Genomic DNA, 8,605 nt, shown 5'->3' with positions numbered 1-8,605 from the left:
GTCATCATGAAATGATAAAAGGAGGGATTGAGGAATTGAACAAACGAATGTGATATAAAATAGATAGTTCAAATATTAGTTACCGTAATGTGAATGTGATCAGTCTAATAGTACTGAGTTCACAGACAAAGGATTTCAGAAAGCATGGCAAGGAAGGAGGGAGGGGTGTCTGGTGGAGGATGGGAAAAGGATGCTGGGTAACAAGAGGCCCAGGGTTAAGGAATGAGAAGTGAGCCAATCAGGATATATGGCCAGGTCAGGAGGTGTATAGGATGGCCTATAGGAATCTTGTATGTGAAACGTGATGCCATTTGAATATATTTGTAGAGATTCCTTTGTCTCCGATAGCACTCGGCTCCTAGGGTTTCAGAAGAAACCTTGTGTGTTCTGAGGGTCATTATGAAGCGAGTCAGACTTGCAAGTTGGTTAAAAATAAATAATACTATGCCTACAAATCCATCTCGAGTTTTATTGAGGCCAGACTGACGGGTAAAGAATTCAATATTGTCACAGCCAGATCCATCTTTTCCACTCTTGCCACTAAGCGGGATCCAAGATAGGGTAGTGTCTAATGGGGGAGGGAAGTGTCTCGGATAATTTACAAGGAGCTCATGGGAGCAGAGGAGACGCAGACCGAGGAGCTGAGGCATAAATGGGAGGAGGAGTTGGGAGGGGAGATTGAGGAAGTCCTGTGGTGGACGCGCTGAGCAGGGTTAATGGGACTGCAACATGTGCCAGGCTTGGCCTGATTCAATTTCAGGTCGTCCACCGGGCCCACATGACAGTGTCCCGGATGAGCAGATTCTTCGGCGTGGAGGACAGGTGTGTAAAGTGTCTGAGAGGGCTGGCAGACCATGTCCACATGCTTTGGGCGTGTCCAAAACTTAGGAGATATCAGAGGTTCGAGGACGTCATGTCTAGAGTATTGAACATGAGGGTGGCAATTAGTCCAGAGGTGGTGATTTTTGGGGTTTCAGTGGCCCCGGAAGTCCAGGGGGAGAAAGAGGCCGACGTCTTGGCCTTTGCTTCCCTGGTCGCCCGGAGACGGATACTTCTAGCTTGGAGGGACGCCTGGCTGTCAGACATGGCGAGTTTCCTGGGCTTGGAGAAAATCAAGTTCGCCTTGGGAGGGTCGTTGTTAGGGTTCGCCCGGAGGTGGCAACCATTCATTGACTTCTTTGCAGAGAATTAATCATCAGCAGGGGCGGCGTGGGGGTTAGGGGAATGTGGTATAGGGGGTCATTTAGGCAGCTCTGGGTGGGGTGGGCTACGGCAATTGCACTATGTACTTTGTTTACTGTACAGCCCTTTTGTTTTCTCGATCTGGAATTCCTCTGTTTACAAGGCCGAAAAATACCTCATTAAAATTGTTTGTTAAAAAAAGTTTCAACACACTGCTTTTTTTTTTTTAAAAAACCAATTTTTATTACGGTATTTTAGGCATATAGAAAAAGTGACATTGTACAGTACAAAAAAAAAGTCAAGACACAAATTACAAATTAAACATAGTGCAAACCACGGCTAGTGCAAACCACGGCTCTGTTCACGCACGGGCCTGCCTCAATATCCCCCTACTCTACTCTACCCTAGCCATCCCACCACCACCCCCTCCTGCTGACGCTTACTCCTCTGCGAAGAAGTCAATAAATGGCTGCCACCTTTGGGCGAACCCTAATAGCGAACCTCTCAAGGTGAACTTGACTTTCTCTAGGCGAAGAAAGCTATTCATGTCTGATAGCCATACCTCAGTCCTCGGGGGCCTTGACTCCCTCAATGCTAACAGTATTCGTCGCCGGGCTACCAGGGAAGCAAAGGCCAGAACGTCGGCCTCCCTCTCTTCCTGGACTCCCGGGTCCTCCGAAACCCCAAAGATTGCCACCTCTGGGCTCATTACCACCCCAGTTTTCAATACCCGGGACATGACATCTGCGAATCCCTGCCAATACCCCAAGTTTAGGGCATGTCCAGAACATGTGTACATGGTTAGCCAGCCCTCCGGCGCATCTAGCACACTTGTCCTCCAGCCCGTAGAATCTGCTCATCCGGGCCACCGTCATGTGGGCCCGGTGCACGACCTTAAACTGGATCAGGCTGAGCCTGGCGCATGTTGCGGTCGTGTTTACTCTGCTCAGGGCATCTGCCCAAATACCGTCCTCCAGCTCCCTCCCCGAGCTCCTCCTCCCACTTAAGTTTCAGGTCCTCGGTCTGCGTATCCTCAGCTCCCATTAGTTCCTTGCAGACGTCTGAAACTCTACCCTCTCCCCTAGAAACTACCCTGTCCTGCCTTCCGTTTGGCGGGAGACATGGGAAGGACGGCACCAGGCTGCATACAAAATCCCTCACCTGCAAGTATCTAAAGTTGTTTCCTCTCGCCAGGCCAAACTTCTCCTCCAGCGCCCTCATGCTCGGAAAGCTCCCTTCCAGGAACACATCCCCATCCTCACAATCCCCGCCCTCCTTCACAGTCGATATCCCCCCATTCATGTTCTCTGGGGCAAATCGGTGGTTGCCGCAGATTGGGGTTCACACCAATGCTCTTACCTCCCCTACATGCCTCCTCCACTGGCCCCAGATCTGAAGAGTCGCCACCACTATCAGGCTGGTGGAGTACCGTGCCGGCGGAAGTGGCAGAGGCGCCATGACCAGGGCTGCTAAGCTAGTGCCCCTGCGCGAAGCAACCTCCATCTGCTCCCAAACCGGCCCCGCACCCACCATCCATTTCCTTATCATCACTATGTTGGCCGCCCAGTAATAGTTGAAGTTTGGCAACGCCAGCCCCCCTTCTCCTCTGCTCCTTTCAAGCATCGCCCTCTTCACCCACAGGGACATCCCTGCCCATACAAATCCCAGAATAATTTTATTCAGCTTCTTAAAGAAGAACCGCGGGATAAAGATGGGGAGACACTGAAAAACAAACAAGAACCGCGGGAGAATCGTCATTTTAACAGTCTGCACCCTCCCCGCCAATGACAGCGGGAGCGCATCCCACCTCTGGACCTCCTCCCTCACCCGTTCCACCAGTCGGGACAGGTTGAGCTTATGCAACCAACCCCAGTCCCGTGCCAACTGAATCCCCAAATATCAGAAACTCTCCCCCACCACCCTGAATGGTTGCCATAATACCGTTCATCCCACCATTGTGTCCGATACATATAACAGCAGATCATCCATGTATAACGAGAATCTGCTTCCACTCTCCCCCGGACCAGCCCTTTCCAGCCCCTAGAAGCTCTCAGTGCAATTGCCAGCGGCTCTCTGGCCAGTGCAAACAGCAGTGGGGAGAGAGGGCAGCCCCGTCTTGTCCCACGTTGCAGTCAAAAGTAATCCGATGTCGTCCTGTTCATCCTTACACTCGCCTCCGGGGCCTGATACAATAGCCTAACCCAGCCGATGAACCCCGCCCCGAACCCAAACCGTCCTAGTACCTCCCACAGATAATCCCACTCGACCCGGTCAAAAGCCTTTTCAGCATTCATGGCTACTACTATCTCTACCTCCCTACTCTCCGGGGGCATCATAATCACGTTGAGCAGCTTTCTTAGGTTGGCCACCAGCTGCCTCCCCTCTACAAACCCGGTTTGGTCCTCCATAATTACATCCGGTACACAGTCTTCAATTCTGGTCGCCAAATTCTTGGCCAGTAACTTGGCATCTACGTTGATCAGAGAGGTCGGCCTGTGTGACCCACAAGCCTCCGGGTCCTTATACCGTTTCAGAATAAGCGAGATGGTGGACTGCGACATTGTTGGGGGTAAACTCCCTCTGTCTCTTGCCTCATTAAAGACCCTGACCAGCACCGGCCCCACTATCCCGGCAAATCTTTTGTAAAACTCCACCGGATACCCGTCCAGCACCGGGGCTTTACCCGGCTGCATGACCCTCAGGCCCCCCAATACCTCTTCAATCCTGACCAGGGCCCCCAGTCCATCCACCAACCCCCTACCCACTCTTGGGAATGTCAGTCCGTCCAGGAATCGCCTCATCCCCCCCGGTCCCCCGGGTGGTTCCGAAGTGTACAGCTTCCTATAAAAGTCCCTAAAGACCTTGTTCAGCCCTGCCGGGTCACCCACTAGATTACCTTCCCCATCCACAACCCTCCCTACTTCCATGGCCGCTTCCCTCTTCCTCAGTTGCTGCGCAAGCATTCTACTGGCTTTCTCCCCATGCTCATAAATCGCACCTTTTACCATTAACACACTGCATATTTAACACCAATCTAATTTATTTGACTTTTACCCAGAATATTAGCCCCTGTAAATGGGCTGGAGTTTGTTATCAGCAGAAAGAGACCCAAATGAACATAGTTCAGTCCTGAATGTGAGAAACTGTAAAATCCAATCACTGTCGTTACTTGTGGCCTCGTTGGTGTCTCAGCAGGGAGGATGACTGAGTGAATCCCTTCCCACACTGAGAGCAGGCAAATGGCCTCTCCCCAGTGTGAGTTCGCTGATGTTCAGTGAGGTCAGATGATCGTCTGAACCCAGTCCCACACTGAGAGCACCTGAACGGTCTCTCATCAGTGTGAACACGTTGATGGTACATCAGTTCCCCAGAACTTTTATAGCACTTCCCGCAGTCTGGACATTGAAACGGTCTCTCATCAGTGTGAACATGCTGGTGATTCAGCAGGTGGGATAACTGAGTGAATCTCTTCCCACACTTAGAGCAGGTGAATGGTCTCTCCCCAGTGTGAACTCGCTGATGTACAGTGAGGTGAGATGAGTGTCTGAACCCAGTCCCGCAATCAGAGCACCTAAACGGTTTCACATCAGTGTGAACACGTTGATGGCACATCAGATTCCCAGAACTTTTGTAGCACTTCCCGCAGTCTGGACATTGAAACGGTCTCTCCCCAGTGTGAACTTGTTGGTGTCTCTGCAGGTCGGATGACTGAATGAATCCCTTCCCACACTTGGAGCAGGTGAACGGTCTCTCCCCAGTGTGAACTCGCTGGTGACTCCGCAGGGCTGTTAAATGAATGAATCCCTTCCCACACTTGGAGCAGATGAATGGTCTCTCCCCAGTGTAACTACGTCGATGAGCTTCCAGCTGGGATGGGGAAGTGAATCCTTTCCCACAGTCCGCACATTTCCACGGTTTCTCCTCAGTGTGACTGCATTTGTGGCTTGTGAGGCCTGACAATTGAGCAAATCCTCGTCCACACACACAACACGTGTACGGTTTCTCCTCACTGTGAACAATGTTTTTTCCTTCCATGTTCAAAGTACGTTGATATTCAGGATACGATAAACTGAAGAGTCTGGTGCTTGGTTTGAGTTTCCAGACTTTGAAGCCTCCGCTTCGAACACCCTGTGAACGGATTTAAAAACAGAAAATAGGGAGTGAGAGAGAACCCACAAAAACATAAAGGCAGGTTGTGAAATTGAACTGAATTAATCTGGTCACTTGTGGGGCCGACACTTGGAAAAAGTGACCATGAAAATGGTTGAATTGTTATAAAACCCAATTGACCTCTTTGGGAGGAGAGAGAAAGAGGTGAAGAGGGATTTTGTATATCTACAAGACATATAAAGAGAGCAGTTGGCAAAGCAAATTCGATCTGAGCATCATCAAGAGTAATATTGATACTGAAACTATGCTTCTGGTGGCACATGGATTAGCACTGCTGCCTCACAGCTCCAGGGACCTGGGTTCAATTCCGGCCTTGGTGACTGGCTGTGTGGAGTTTGCACTTTCTCCCAGTGTCTGCGTGGGTTTCCTCCCACAGTCCAAAGACGGGCAAGTTAGGTGGATTGGCCTTGATAGATTGCCCCTTAGTGTCCAGGGATGGGCAGGTTAGGTGGGGCTATGGGGCTACAGGGATAGGGTAGGGGTGTGGGCCTAGGCAAGGTGCCCTTTCAGAGAATCGTTGCAGACTTGATGGGGCGAATGGCCTCCTTTTGCACTGTCGGAGTTCTATGGTTCTAATTCTATTCTATGAATCTTTATAAAGCTCTGGTCACCACTCTTCAGGAAGAATGTGAAGGTTCTTGGAGAAGGTGCAGAGGAGATTTACCAGAATGGTTCCAGCAAAGGAGGTTGAGGGGAGATTTGATCGAGGGCCACAACATTATGCCAGATTTCCATCAGGTGGACAAAGAAACTCTGTTTCCGTTCACTGATCGTACAAGCACTAGGGACACAGATTTAAAGTTTTGGGTAAAACCTGGATTGAACTATATAAGATCCTGAGGGGTCTTGGCAGGTGGATGTGGAGAGGATGTTTCTCTTGTGGAAGAATCGTGAACGAGGCATCACTGTTGCAAAGTGAGGGGTCACCTATTTCAGATGGAGATGAGGATTTTTTATTCTCTTGAGGGCTGTAAGACTTTGGAACTCACGTCCTTAAAAGGCAGTGGAAGCAGAGTCCTTGAATATTTTTAAGCAGAGCGGGATAGATTCTTGATGGGCAAGGGGGTGAAAGGTTATCAGGGGTAGGCAGGAATGTGGAGTTAAGGTTAGAATTAGATCAGCCGCAATCTTATTGAATGCTGAGCAGGCTCGAGGGGCCGAGTGGCCTGTTCCTAGTTTGTATGTAAAAGGTACAGGAGATATGAGGTGATATGAGATGTATGGTTTTACAAAGCGTGTGGAATGACCTGAAACTTGCTGCCTATGAGGGAGTTTGAAAATAGGTACAATGAACGATTTGATTTCAAAAGGAAATTGGATAGACATCTGAGGGAAATAAACCTACGAGGATACAGGGATAGAGCAGGAGAATGGCACTGACTGGATTGCTCCAGAGAGCTAGCAGGACAGTGATTGACCGTCAGCCAAACAACCTTTATCCCATTTTCAATATTTTTATATCCGCTGAAGAGAAATGTTCAAAGGGGCTGGTTTAGCTCACTGGGCTAAATCACTGGCTTTTAAAGCAGACCAAGGCAGGCCAGCAGCACGGTTCAATTCCCATACCAGCCTCCCCGAACAGGCGCCGGAATGTGGCGACTAGGGGCTTTTCACAGTAACGTCATTGAAGCCTACTTGTGACAATAAGTGATTTTCCAATAATTCAAGAAAATTACAAAAAAATTTTTGGACTGGAAAAGGGAATGAAGGATGACCTGATCCTGTAAGATTATGAAAAAGGTTTGATATGATGGACAAGTGGAAGATGTTTCCACTGGATAAGAATAAATAGGAGTTAGTCATTAGTTAATCGAATGTGCAGTTCAAGAGCAGTTCAGACGGATTTCACTCATACATTTCACGTGTGCAAAGGGATTTCCTCAGTTTTCCCACTGGCTAACACTCCAACTTTAAAAGTCCCAAACCATTTGATCCGATTTCAGCACATTGTTATTGACGAGGGGCAGTTTAACTATTCTGTCCAGGGAGACAAAAATCACTGTTCACCTGAACCTGCTCAGACCCCAACACGTTAACAACTCCCTGTTCGTGTTTGGTCTGTTGTCAATCACACCCAGGACAGACCTGTGGTGGACGGCCTGTACTATTTAGTTGCTTTATTAATTTATGTAATAAATTTCTTACCTTGGCCAAATGGTGCCAATCGTAATCGGTTGGCAAAGCATAGTTTCTATCTGCAATATCGATTTCAATGGCTGGGGTATTACTCATCATGCATAGCAGCTGAGAATGTGTTCTATCCACATTACAGATGGTCCTCGCACATGCGCAGAGTCCGGCTGTGACTGGCGCATGCGAGGTTAAGGTTGTCGCTGACAGTGTGAGGGGCGGGATATAAACAATTGAGCGACTTTCAGGATTGGAGCCGATGGGTGACCGGGGAGTGATAGAAGCTGCGGAGTGAGCCAGGAGGCTTCATAAATACCCCGTGGAGGCTTCAACTCCCGAGGAAAATGTTAATGGTCCCGTCTTAAACAGCACCGAACAGAGTGAGAGCTGAGCGGTGACAGGCCCGGGTTACCGGCCGCCATCTTTACAGAGGACAAGGGGCCGCAGGCACATGCGCTGCCAGCCTGGACCGGATGCCAACTACATAAGAACATAAGAATTAGGAACAGGAGTAGGCCATCTGGCCCCTCGAGCCTGCTCTACCATTTAATGAGATCATGGCTGATCTTTGTGGACTCAGCTCCACTCTCCGGCCCGTACACCATATCCCAGAATCCCTTTATTCTTTAGAAAGGCATCTATCTTTTTCTTAAAAACGTTTAAAGAAGGAGCCTCAACTGCTTCACTGGGCAAGGAATTCCAGAGATTCACAACCCTTTGGGTGAAGAAGCTCCTCCTACACTCCGTCCTAAATCTACCTCCCCTTATTTTGAGGCTATGCCCCCTAGTTCTGCTTTCCCCGACCAGTGGAAACAACCTGCCATCATCTATCCTATCTATCCCCCTTCATAATTTTATATGTCTCAATAAGATCCCCCCGCATCCTTCTAAACTCCAATGAGTACAGTCCCAGTCTACTCAACCTCTCGTCATAATCTAATCCCCTCAACTCTGGAATCAACCTAGTGAAACTCCTCTGCACTCCCTCCAGTGCCAATATGTCCTTTCTCAGGTAAGGAGACCAAAACTGAACACAATACTCCAGATGCGGCCTCACCAACAACCTATACAATTGCAGCATAACCTCACTAGTCTTGAACTCTCTAGCAATGAAAGACAAAAC

This window comes from Scyliorhinus torazame, chromosome 5, assembly GCF_047496885.1.
Source record: "Scyliorhinus torazame isolate Kashiwa2021f chromosome 5, sScyTor2.1, whole genome shotgun sequence".
Classification (NCBI taxonomy): Eukaryota; Metazoa; Chordata; class Chondrichthyes; order Carcharhiniformes; family Scyliorhinidae; genus Scyliorhinus; species Scyliorhinus torazame.
The sequence above is the reverse complement of the archived record's forward strand: the minus strand, read 5'-3'. Positions refer to the sequence as shown.